Source organism: Mobula hypostoma, chromosome 4, assembly GCF_963921235.1.
Source record: "Mobula hypostoma chromosome 4, sMobHyp1.1, whole genome shotgun sequence".
In the NCBI taxonomy this organism is placed as follows: domain Eukaryota; kingdom Metazoa; phylum Chordata; class Chondrichthyes; order Myliobatiformes; family Myliobatidae; genus Mobula; species Mobula hypostoma.
The window spans coordinates 113771736-113785899 of NC_086100.1; the positions used below are offsets into that span (position 1 = coordinate 113771736).

General features: G+C 42.7%; 1 protein-coding gene across 2 annotated transcripts in view; it reads left to right on the top strand.

Annotated features, from left to right (window-relative positions):
- glrbb (glycine receptor, beta b) overlaps nt 1–14164 on the top strand; it is a 153572-nt gene that overhangs the window by 19063 nt on the left and 120345 nt on the right. The gene's annotated exons all lie outside the window — the stretch shown is intronic.

A 14164-nucleotide genomic window follows, 5' to 3' on the forward strand; every position in this document is an offset into this window, starting at 1 on the left:
TGTTAAGTGTTTAATAAATTGCTGAATATCAACTTCATCTGCATATTATGTCCTATACATCATAAGTGAAGTCAAGTCATTAATGTATAATCAAAAAAACCTTGTTTTTCATGCAGAGCTATGGACCCACTATATCCTTGTCTCCTGCCTAAAGAAAATTTTCTGCTTTCCCTCCTTTAGTTATTAACCTACCACATAATTATGACCTCTTTAATCCCATCACCATGAGCCTTTCTGAGACCATACCTGAAGTAATATCTGCAGTTTGGTCTGCATGTCTAAGAAAGAATATATTTTCCATTGAAAGAATAGAGCAAATGTTCATCAGACTGATTCCTGGGAAAACATCAAGAGGCATGGGAGGTGAACTGGAATATGGTTAAGAGGTAAGTGATTAACCATGATTGTACTGAATGTGATGCAGATATGAAGGGGTGAATGGTCTGTTCCTCCTTCCGTTTTCTATGTTTCTGTATGACACAAAGTTTATGCAAGTTTTCTTGAGAATTCAGCATTCCCGATGACAATGATGTTCACTCTGCCTACAGCTACTCAGGAGGTCAGGACAGGGCAGGGCAGGTGCAGTCATTGTGGAAATCTGCCTGAGACCCCGGGCTGAGGTTGTGGGTCTGTAAGTAGTATGTTCTCCATCATCACAGAAGCCAGTCTTCAGCTAAGAAATGGCTTAGAGAATTGAAAAGAACATAGCCCATAAAAACAGATAAAATGTTGACTGTAATATTAAAGATCTGTCCTCCAGAATATCTAGCCAAACTGTTCCAGTTTTTCTAACATTGCTATTTACCCAACAATGGGGTAAATTGCCCATATATGTCCTCAACTAAAAATGCGGGAGAAGTTCACACTGCTCATTACCTCTCAGTCTACTCTTGCCGTCTTTAGAGTGATATCAAGCGTTGCTTCCTCATCAGTAGTCTTTCACTGGTGCCCAGTTTCAGTTTCAACAGAACGAATCAGCTCTAGGTCTTGTCACAGATTTGGTCCAAACATGGACCAAGAAGCTGAAATTTAGAGGTCAGGTGAGAATGACTGCCCATGACATCAAGTAATAAGTTAACCCAAGTGTGACATCGAGGAAGCTTGATTAAATTGAATTCAATGGCTTTAAAGGGAAAGTACGTCGTGGTTGGGATAATACAGAGAAGCCAATGGTTATTGTGAAAGCTCAATTCACCCAGACCAATGTATCACTCAGTTCATCAGTATTCTAGCTCTGAGAGCTTCATGAACAGCTTTCTTTCCACCAAAGGTTGGAATTGGGGATGGTCACTGATAATTGTATAAAGTTCAATTCTAAATTCACAACTTCTCAGCAAATGAATCAGCTCATCTCAAACAATGCAAGAACTGGGTGATTTTCAGACCTGGGCTGATAGGGACATGTAGCACTTGTATCACAGAGGTGCCAGTTATGACCATCTCCAAGCCCCCCATGGGCAGGATTCTGCAGAGAGTGGTGCGGACAGCTCAGCGCATCTATAGATGTGGATTTCCCTCTGTTCAGGACATTCACAAAGACGTGTTAAAAGGGCCCGAAGGATCATTGGGGACCTGAGTCACCCCAGCCACAAACTCTTCCAGCTGCTACCATCGGGGAAACGGTACCACAGCATTAAAGCCAACAGGCTCAGGAACAGCTTCTTCCACCAGACCATCGGACTGATTAATTCATGTTGACGCAACTGTATTTCTATGTTGTATTGACTATCCTGCTGTACATAATATTTATTATAAATTACTATAATTGCACATTGCATATTTAGATGTATATGGAGGATGTAAGAAATAAAGTCAATTCAAATTCAACTTCAATGTCTTTGTCACCATTCACTCGAACTTCCACTGGATCAGCTACATTCATTCTGTTGCTACAGGAACAGGCCAGCGAGTGGGTTATCTTGTGATGCGCAACCTACTTTTTGACACCTGGAAGTGTACGCCACTTATAGGGCAGAAATCAGGAGCATGATAGAATACTCTTCATTTGTGTGGATGAACACAGCTTGACACTGGACACCATCCAGCATAAAGAGCCTGCTTGGTCTGTAGCCCATCCGTCATCTAAACATTCAATCCCTATGCCACTGCCCATAGTGCTACAGTGGAACCATCCATAAAAAGCAGTGTAAATTACTTGCCTCAGCTACTTTGACACCACCTTCCAACCTGTGACCTCCACAAAGAAGGACAAGGGCTTCAAACTCATGGGAACTCATCAGCTGCAGGCTTCCACTTCTGCACACCACCCTCCGCCACCTAAGTTGCACATCATCTTCACTTGACAATATGCCAACAATCTTCTTTGTCACTAGTTCTGAGTCCTATTACTCTTCGCACATCATTACTCTGAAAATACCTCCACTGAGGAAGTTAGTAATGTATGGTAAATGCTGACCTTGCTAATAATGCTCAGATTCTGAAAAATAAAGAAATGAACTGTAAACCACCATCTGGTTGTATACCTTTAGCTGCTGTGGGTTCATTTTCTGATCTATGTTCAATTGTTCTCCCACATCACTGCTGAAAACTGCTGATGTACTTGCATTGGCTGTCATTTAGCAGGAAGTTGAATGGCTTTCAGTCAGTCTCTCGATATCTCCTCCCACATTCTGCTCCTTTTACCACATTTTTACACAGCTACTTAACTGGTATATCTATCCCTGCAGACTAATTTCCTTGGAAATTTTCAATACTATGTGATCCAATTTTGATTTCACCCAGAGGAGATTATATCAATGATCATTTCATGATGAAATAGCATTGGTCGGGAAATTGGCCATACAGGTGAACCCACATGTAGATTTCATCTCCCCTGTATCACTGCATGGGTTTCCTTTGGATGCTCCAGCTTTCTCCCACATCCCAACAATGTACGGGGTGGGAGTCGGATTGGCCACGTGAGATGATCCTGACTGTGTAGATAAATGACAGATAGTTTTGTTTGGATTTGCTGAGAATAAAACGTGGAAGTAGGATTCGGTGGGTGCTGATGGTCAGCATGGACTCAATGAGTCAAAGGGTCTATTTCCATGCTTTAAGAGTTATAGTAATTTGTGCCAGTACTAATATAAATTGAACTCCAACATTATTTCCATTTGTGAAACATTCTCAGGAGAATTATGAGCACCTTGTGCTTGTTTGTTTCTTGTCTTGATATCTCAAGAGGCTGCCCCTCTACTGACAATAGAAAACCCAACTGGACGACTGATCGCAGAGTGTTCAAAGACATTCTGAAATGTTAGCCTGTGCTACAACTGACAAGGAGTGCTTTTGTCAGCATCTGGCAGCTGTAATACTTAATCATATGGTGCTTCAGTTGTGATATCACTGGCAGCATTCCGCTACTGGGCATGGGTGGTTAGTAATCTTGCTGCAGGAGGCGGAAACGTGCCCATCTGCAAAGAGTCTGGAATGTGAATCTTCAGAGACCCTATGTTTTCTCTTTCCAATAAAGCTCAAATTTTCCAAGGCTGTTATTACTGATGTATATGGCATTCTGCAATAGGACCCTCAGCTTTGATTTCATGTATGGACAATGCTTTACAGGGAGATCAAAGTCACGTTGACTGACAGTTTCCTTGATTTTTGAACCCTGAATTCTTTGGGCAATGGTGGCCGGATAGCTACAGCGTTCAAGTGCAGTGCAGTTAAAAACACATTGATTGGCTTGTGTGCATTTGATAAGAAGACATACTGAGAGGCTAAAATATCATGTCAGTGAGGTCCACTATTATTAAGTAAAGCAAAACCCCTGAGTTTCATTTTAAGTTGCTGTGCCAACTGACTGTATGAAAGGAAAGAACTGATGAAATGTCAGTGATAGTAGTGCTGTGTTTCATTACAGTTGGATCTCATCAATGCTGTGACATGGATTTTCTAGCACAAACCATTGCTTTTTACTTATCGCTCTCTCACCTATTCCTTTCCTTTTCAATTCCTTGTGTACAGTGTGTATTTCTAGAGGAGGAGCAATGTGGAGAAATGTTTCATCTTGGATAGCAATTTTCCCTTATATTTCGCTACCTTTCCAACAAGTGTTTCTCTCAGGAGTAGTCATGGTAACTATTGTAAGACATCAGACTTGTGAGAGTAATTAACTTCTCAATGCTTGGGATGATATGAAACTGAAAGATTTTTTTGAAGATGAAAGCATAACATTTCAGTTAGGAGAAAAAGAAGGCCGCTTAGTCCTGTAAGCCTGCAATGCCATTTAATAAAATCATGGCTGATCAGATTGCAGCATCCATCATCAAGGTCACGCTTTCTTCTCGTTGCTGCCATCAGGAAAAAGGTACAAGAGCCTCAGAACTTGCTCCACCAGGTTCACGAACACTTACCACCCCTCAACCATCAGGCTGTTGAGCAAAAGGGGATAACTTCACTCAACTTCACTTGCCCTACAACCAATGGTCTTACTTTCAAGGACTCTTCATCTTATGTTCTCGTTATTCGTTGCTATTTATTTATGTTTGCATTTTCACAATTTGTTGTCTTCTGTACACTGGTTAAACACTCTAGTTGGGCGGTCTATCATTGATTCTTGTTATAGTTACTATTCCATAGATGTACTGAGTATGCCCACAAGAAAATGAATCTCAGTGTTGTATATGGTGACATATATGTACTTTGATAATAAAATTTACTTTCAACTTTGAACTCAACTCTTCCCCTCAAGTTATGATAACTTTCACTTCCTTGTTTATGAAAATCTACTGAATACTATCAAAAGAAGCTTTCAAAGACCCTGCTTCCACCTACTTCCTTGAGGAAGGGTATTTAAAAGTTTCACAACTTACTGAGGGAGAAAAAAAAGTCTCATTATAGTCTCAATTAGTTGGCCCTTATCTTTAAGTGGGAACTCCTTGATTGAGTCACTTCTGCAAGAGGATTCTCTATTCTGGCAAGATACTCAGGATCTGATATGTTTCATTCGTCTAAACTCCAGTAGATGATACCTCATCTGCCCAACCTTTACACAAGACCACCCACACATTTTAATTATTTGTCCAGAAAACCTGTTCAGAACTGTTTTTAACACATTAACATTCATTCTTAAATGAGACCATGATGTTCACAGTATTTCATTTGGTACTTTAAAAATGTCCTCTATACTAAAGCCTAACCTCCTTACAATTGTTTTCAAATCCCCTAGCATTCTGTGAGATTTTCCAATTTCTCACATAGTAGTTTGTGTGAATCATACATTGGGATACCCACAAAAATGCTGGTGGAACGCAGCAGGCCAGGCAGCATCGGGCCGGGACCCTTCGTCAGGACTAACTCTCTTTCAGTTAGTCCTGACGAAGGGTCCCGGCCCGAAATGTCGACTGTACTTCTTCCTATAGATGCTGCCTGGCCTGCTGCGTTCCACCAGCATTTTGTGTGTGTTGTTTGAAGTTCCAGCATCTGCAGATTTCCTCGTGTTTGGGATACCCATTTTTTTTCTGGAGAATCCATCACAGATTGAATTGTCAGTTCACACCTGCTACACAATAACAATACAAGCTGTGATGATAATCAGCAGGTCCACCCAGACCCAATCCAAATGCAGATTGGAGCCAAACATAGCTATGTTATCAATCCGACATTCTTCTCGAACTTTCCTGTCATAACTGAATCTCTCCTCCAACAGGATCCCCTTGGAGTGCTGTCAGTCTCCTGGAAAAAGAGGAAGAAGTGCTGTGTTGCTTTCACCCCAGAAGTCCACTGATCACTCCTGCTGTACAACACTGATTCAAGGGAAATATGGGTTACTTCTAAAATCTTGGGAGTTACTTATCAGTGAAGGCAGATACAGTTTCCACTGTACTTTCAGCTGAGTGGGAAAAGAATATTGGATGGACTAAGCTTCATAGCCAGCACTGAGCCCATAATCTATCAAATAGCAGTGTTTCCTACATGCCTTTAAATTGAACAAAAGGCTCCTCAGAACTCTGGAAAAATGCATTCAATACTCTCTTTCCAAAATGCTTCAATACAGAAGCATCTCAAAGGCTGCCTCTTATGTGCACTGCTGCTGTTAGGCTGCCGTTGGATATTTCTTTGAGAATTGATGTCCTTTGATCTCCATCCTGGGGATCCAAGAACACTGTCATGCACACCCTGGTGAAGAGATAAGGTTCACAGAGGTAGAGGGGATGCACATCATCACCTCGTCTGCATGGAGAGAGCCGACGACAATGTCAGCACAAGGTGGAGTAGGGCTGATGTTGAACCGCAAGGCGAAGAAGGCACTGAGGGGCGTAGTCTCAGTCAGTGACAGAATCCTTACTGCGGAATTCGACGGAAACCTGGCGATCTCTGTCATCATCTGTTACTTCCCGCACAACTGCAGCGAGGAGAAGGAGGTGGAGGCCTTCTACAGTAAACTTCACAAAGCTGTAACTTAAATACCGGCATATAACTTCCTGGCTGTGCTTGATGATTTTAATGCCCAGGTCGGACTGGAAGATGTTCCATACTCATACCAAGACTTTACCAACAGAAATGGACAATATCTAGTTGATTTCATCCAGGAACACAGTTTCATTGCCGCCAACACACAATTCAAGAAGCGAGCTGGTAAACTGTGGACATACGAAAATAGAGCCTCCATCTACAGGAAACAGCTCGACTACATCCTCGTAAGAACAGAATGGCGTAATTGTGTGATCAACACAGACGCCTACAGCACCTTCAACTCGGTCAGTTCTGACCACAGAGTAGTGTCAATGCAAGTGAGACTGAGCCTGCGGCAACCCAAAGCCACAGGTCCCAAGGAGAAGATAGACTGGAAGGCATTCTCCTCACAACCTATTCTTCAAGCCCAGTACACAATGGAGGTGAGAAATCACTTCGGCCCACTGGAAAGGGAGGAGGAAGAGACTGCCACCGACCGCTACCAACGGCTCATAGACGCACACACAGATGCAACAAAGAGTTTGCCTACTGTGAAACGAATCAAGAAGAGCCGGATCTCGAAACATCCTGACGACGTTGCAGCAAGAGGTGTGGACAATGCTTGTCATGCTGAATTTAGAAGGAGCAAAACAGAAGAGCTAAGAGCCCATCTTCTGGGATCCCCCCTCCCCCTTTCTTTCTCCCTAGGCCTCCTGTCCTATGATCCTCTCATATCCCTTTTGCCAATCAACAGTCCAGCTCTTGGCTCCATCCCTCCCCCTCCTGTCTTCTCCTATCATTTCGGATCTTCCCCTCCCCTCCCACTTTCAAATCTCTTGCTAGCTTTTTTTTCAGTTAGTCCTGATGAAGGGTCTCAGCCTGAAACGTCGACTGTACCTCTTCCGAGAGATGCTGCCTGGCCTGCTGCATTCACCAGCAATTTTTTTATGTGTGTTGCTTGAGCTAAGAGACATGTTCAAGACAGCAAAGAAGAATCTCTTTGCCACCTACGACCAACTGAAGGAAGAGGAACTAGCTGAGAGGATTAGAGAGGTAGAGGCTGCTAATGAAGACAAGCAGGATGGAGAAGCATGGCACCGAGTCAATGAGATCAGCAGACGGAAGAGGTCCCCATCAGGTCAAATAAGTGGTAAAACAGCGGAGGACCGTGTCCAGACATGGTTTACCCACTTTAAGAACCTGCTGGGAAGCCCTCCAACGATCACGGAAGAAGAAGAGGACATACCCACAATACTAACGCAAGTCGACATCGATGACGGCCCATTCACCATTAAGGAACTGAAGAAGGCCAAATATGCGCTCAAACAGGGCAGGAGCGCTGGACCAGATAGGATACCACCAGATGTCCTGAAAAACTGCGACCTGGACGACATCTTGCTGGACATATGTAATACGGCACTGATGAAAGGCGACAAACCAGAACAGTGGTCACTCTCAAACATTATCCCAGACCCCAAGTCTGGATCCCCCATGAAGACAGATAACTACCGTGGTATCAGCTTGACCTGCATCTTAGCAAAGATATACAATTGGATGATCTTGAACAGGATTCGCACCGCCATTGACCCTAAGCTAAGATTCAATGAGAATGATTTTCGACAGAAGCGCACAACAGTAATGCAAATACTTGCTCTCCGTAGAATCATCGAGGAAGTCAAGAAGAACAACCTACCAGCTGTGCTTACTTTCATCGATTTTCGCAAAGCTTTTGACTCCATTCACCGAGGCAAAATGCTGAAGATCCTGAAATCTTACGAAGTGCCAGACCGTCTACTGAGAGCAATAGAGTCCAGCTATACCAAAACCATGGCGAAAGTTGTATCACCAGACGGAGAAACAGCAGTGTTCGAGCTCCTAGCTGGTGTGCTGCAAGGAGACACTCTGGCACCCTACATCTTTATAATCGTCCTTGATTACGCTCTACGTCAAGCTACCAAAGATCATGACGAGCTTGGTTTTACAATAGAACCAGAACGAACCAAAAGGGTCAGACTAGTTATGCTCACAGTTCTCGATTTTGCAGATGACATAGTCCTGCTCTCTGACCAGATGGAGGAAGCACAGCAGATACTGACAAAAGTGGAAATTGAGTGCAATAAAGTTGGACTTCACGTAAATGCTAAAAAGACAGAGTACATGGCGTTTAACCGTGATGAAGGTACTCTCAAGACCATAAAAAATGATACCATTAAGAAAGTCTTTGACTTCAAGTACCTCAGATCAAGAATGATGAGTTCGGAGAAGGACATAAAGATACGGAAGGCGCTGGCGTGGAGAGCTATGAACGACATGAAGGAAATCTGGAAGTCGAACCTGACCAGAGGGCTTAAAAAGAGGACCTTCATAGCAGTCATAGAGTCCATTCTCACGTATGGATGCGAGACGTGGACACTCACCAAGACTATGTGAAAGTCTCTAGATGGTTCCTATACACGAATGCTCTGGATGGCTCTTGACATGAGTTGGCAACAGCACATGATGAATGTCGAGCTCTATGACGACCTACCAATGCTCAGCACTAAAATCGAGGTGAGAAGATTGCAACTAACGGGGCACTGTCTACGCCACCCTGAGCTACCTGCCAGCCTAGTCATCATATGGGAGCCCAAGCATGGGAGGATGAACCCTGGGCGCCCTCCCAAGACTATGGTCAACACGCTTCTAGAAGACAGTGGCGCGGCTAATGTAGATGAACTGAACACACTGATGAGGGAGAGGGAGAAGTGTTGAGTCCGTCATCATGCCTGACACCGGCCCTCTAGGCCTGAGTCGACGTAGTTAGTTAGTTTGTTAGAATTTTGTTGGCAACTCTTCACAGTTACTTCCTTCACCTCACCATCTTCTCTTCTTTTTGTGAAGTGGTCCTTGGCTGACTTCACCAACTTGTTGCAAGTGACATGCAAGGTCACTTTCTTCAACATTTACTTCTTTGTGCTTATCATTACTTACAGGGTAAAAGTCTGGAAAACAGAATGTGATATCACAAATCACAGCCGATAATTTAAGGGACTCCCTGGAACTGTCCTTGATCTATAAGCACCCCTTCCTTAGTCTGCATGTAGGTTGGCTACAAATTGGTCAGTGAACTCAGAGGAAGCTATAGTAGGTCTCTGTTAGGTACAGCTATGTCCTAGAAAGGATGTTTCTTGCCCTTTCTCATGGTTCCTTTAAATTTTCATGGATCCCATTTCCCAAATGAGTATCAGACGTATATGCCAAGATTCATTATGAATGGCAGCAACCTCTTCCTTTCTGTCAAGTTTGTTCAATGTTGACAATCATTCAACCTCTGGAAATGCCAAAAGTCGCATTGGTGGGTTGCTGCTATCTGTCTTAATTAAACTGTGCTGAATGGGAGATCAAGAACACAGTCAAGCAAGGTGCCCAGTCAATTAGAGTCTGATATTTTCTGATACCATAAGCCAGAGTTTCCCAAGAAGTTGTCAACTTGACCCATAGTCCGGCTCCCCATCGTTCTCCACTTCATAGAAATATAGAAAACCTACAGCACAATACAGGCACTTTGGCCCACAATGCTGTGCCGAACGTGTACTTACTTAGAAATTACTTAAGGCTCCCCATAGCCCTCTGTTCTTTTAAGTTCCATGTATCTATCCAGGAGTCTCTTAAAAGAACCTATCATATCCGGCTCCACCACCGTAGCCGGCAGCCCGTTCCATGCACTCACCACTCTGCGTAAAACACTTACCCCTGACATCTCCTCTGTACCTATACTTGCAATCACCTTAAAACTGTGCCCTCTTGTGTTAGCCATTTCAGCCCTGAGAAAAGGCCTTGGACTATCAACAAGATCAATGCCTCTCATCATCTCATCAGCTTCCTTCTCACACTCCCGATCATTCAACTTATTTTCTTCTTAGCTATCTGTTCCCACCACTGTATTTTGCTTTTCCTCAAATAAGTTAAATAAGGCATCCGTTAGTCTTGCGAGACCATGGATCTACGCTCTCTTCACTCTCCAGGTTGCAGACCTGGGCAAGGTTGTATGGAAGACCGGCAGTTGCCCATGCTGCAAGTCTCCCCTCTCCACAACACTGATGTTGTCCAAGGGAAGGGCATTAGGACCCATACAGCTTGGCACCAGTGTCGCCGCAGAGCACTGTGTGACTAAGTGCCTTGCTCAAAGACACAACACGCTGCCTTGGCTGGGGCTCAAACTCATGACCTTCGGATCACTAGTCGAATGCTTTAACCACTTGGCCACATGCCCAGTCCTGCTGTATCTACCTTTGATATGCTAGTGCCCACACTGCTTTTTCCCGTGAAGGGTTAAATGTGGATTGCTGTGACTATGATTCAGTATCGTCTTCAAGGGTAACCCAAACCCGCTCCTTGTTGAGAGCTAACTTCAGCAAATTAACTCACCACCTGGTCATCCAGAAGCACCTCACCCTGTTATTATCACCATGTGTTGACTCTACTTGGCTCATGATACCTGCAGGACTCTTGTCTCCTCTCGCTTACAGTAGGCTGTAATTAACCTATTGTGCAGATGTGCATTCAGCTCAACCAATGAATGGCAAAAAAATTCCTTATTCAGTGTTAAAGTAAATTCATGTGAATTTGAGGGATCACAGTAGCCAATCGATACCAGATACTTTTACCTTGCTAATCACCCCTCTTTGCTATTAACATAGGTGTGAATATTCTCATGACTGTCCTGGGGGCCAGTCCAGCAAAGAGGCATGGTTTGCAGAGAATGAGCAGATTGCCTCCCTGACTGCGGCCTGTCTCATTGGTTCATCTACTGACATCAACTGGTGAGGGACCAATTCAGAGAGCAAGAGATTTTGAAAGTGCTGGAAAATTTGAGCAACATACACAAAATACTGGAGGCACTCAGCAAATCAGGTAGCATCTATGGAGGGAAATTAGCAGTTAACATTTCAAGCCAAGACCCTTGATCAGGACATTGATTTTATTTCCCTTCATAGATCTGCAGAGTTCCTCAGCATTTTGTGTGTCATTCAAGTGATCCGTTGACTTTTCATAATTGCAACCACTCTGTCACTGAAAGGGTCTTAACAGGAAATCTTCACGGCCTTGAAACAATAAGAAGTATACTCTGATTTGATGTAACTCACAAGATCTTTGCTGCCCCTCTCCTCTTGTCTGAGTTAGCTTCTCAGATTACTTCTCCTTTCCTGTTTGATATCACTGTCAGCTATTTGATATGGTTTCAAATATTATAAAATCACTATGTTATTCCTGGTGAGCAAATATTTCAGTGGTTAAAGTGAATTAATTCGATAATGTTTTAGGTGTAAAAATGGTTCAGAAGAAATATACATTTGCAATAATGTTTTTCTTTGAACGGGTTTCATGTTTTCATTGTTTCATGGCTCTCCGCGAATCTCAGGGTTTAATACTGCAAACACACTTTGATAATAAATGTTCTTTGAATCTTTGACTGCCTTTCAGGTGAGGAAATAAAAACATCGAAACTTTTAGACTTGTGCCTGGACATAAAAGGAATTGAGGAAAACGGATCATGTGCTGGCAGATAAATTTAGTTTAATTTGGCATTCTGGGCCAAAGAGCCTGCTCCTGTAGTGTATTGTTGTATGTTCTTAACAAACACTCGTATTCAGCCATGTCAGCATTTCCAAAAGCTTTCTTCAGAGGTAAATTCAGATTCCATACCTTCATTTTGTGATGGCATTGACAATGGTATTTCAGTGGACAATCAAAAACCACAGGAAGTCTGAGAGTTGACTCTCCCTTATCCTGTCACGTAGATTGTACATCCATTCTCTCACTGAATGATGGAAAGCTACACCTTATAATCAACTGGAATGTAGAGCCAGAATGTCTGATCTCATAATACCTGCACAGCCATTCAGTCCTCATAGACTCACTCACCCACCCTTTTTGCAGGTACAGTATATCTATGTTTTCCTTTGACAAAACTCTATCAGTATTCATTCATAGGCTCTAATCTTTATTTAATGCAATAACTATTTGTGTGACATCTTATCAATTACCCAATCAACATAATTAAGTACACTGATTTCCCCATATCCCCATTCATATTAAAAGCACACTCAATATATATTATGTTTGTAAATGCTGATTTCTCTTCATAAGACTATATTGACTGTCAAATCATATTTTCTGTGTGACTGTTTACTGGAGGTCCAGAACGAGGGGTCATAGTTTGAGGATAAAGGGGAAACCTTTTAGGACCGAGATTAGGAAAAACTTCTTCACACAGAGAGTGGTGAATCTGTGGAATTCTCTGCCACAGGAAACAGTTGAGGCCAGTTCATTGGCTATGGTTAAGAGGGAGTTAGATATGGCCCTTGTGGCTAAAGGGATCAGGGGGTATGGAGGGAAGGCTGGTGCAGGGTTCTGAGTTGGATGATCAGCCATGATCATACTGAATGGCGGTGTAGGCTCGAAGGGCCGAATGGCTTACTCCTGCACCTATTTTCTATGTTTTCTATGTTTCTAAGTCAGAAGCTCATTCACTCCTTAGGAAGAAAACCTAGAAATTGGATTAGTAAAACCTATTTGTGCCTTTTTGCATATAAATCTTGCTGAGAGAGCACTTTGTATGTAATTTAATTGTTAGCTCCCTTTTTCATTGTAGGACCCACCCACTCAGAAATCGGGGTTCACATTTGCTGTTGTGATTCACCCTAATGTTGCTGTCATTCCCCATTGTGTTTTGTACACGTGATGATGTCATCAACATTCATAACCTGCTTTTCTGACTTATTGACAGAAATTGGAGCAAAAAGTTTGTGGTTATGACCTTTGTGAATATTTTAGACATTCAGATACAAATACGTAGAAACCGAAGCATGCAAGTTAACACACAGAAAATGCTGGAGGAACTCAGCAGGTCAGGCAGCATCAACGGAGTTAATATTTCGAGCCAAGATCCTTCTGTAGGACATAGACTGTTTATTTCCCTCTGTAGAATAAACAGTTGAAGTTTTGGGCCAAGAAATTTAGGCTCTTCTTGTGTAGCTCCTTCTTGCTTGTTCTCAGGTGTTGCCAGAATTATATAAGCAGAAGGATATAACAAAGGATGACATGAACATCAATTTTTCCTTCCAGTATTTTTTCCTCCTCCTTCCCTTTTCTTCTGTTCTCCACTTAGTCCTCTTACCTCTTCTCATCACCTGCCCCTTCTTCTTCCCTTTCTCCTGTTTTCCACTCTCCACTTCCCCTTCTCCAGTCTTTTACCATTCCCACCCACCTGGAGTTATCTATCACCTTCCAGCTAATCCTCCTTCCCCTCCTCCACTTTATTACGCTGGCATCTTCCCCCTTCCTTTCCGGTCCTGAAGAAGGGTCAGGGCCCAAAATGTATTCAATTCTGTAGATTCTGCCTGACCTGCTGAGTTTCTCCAGCATTTTCTGTGTGTTGTTAAAGATCGTCACTTGTGGACTGAGTGCTACTGTTGTTCCAATACTGAAATTAATCCTGAAAAGTTTAAGAAAAAAAGATAATCCTTACTTTAAATGTTCTCAAAGCCTTACTTGAGAGGGTTTATTGAAAATGAATATCACAAGGCTGAATATTCTTGATCTACAGCACCTGTGCTTATTGGCAGCACTCATCAAAAAAGAAACATTCTGTTGTAAGATTAAATCGTTGCCTTTTAACATTTCAATCAATTGTTTTAACTAATCAGCCCTGGAGACATGTCTGTGCAGTGGCATAATACCACTGCAGCTTATAGCTTAATGCAGATCATGAGATTCTTTCAAA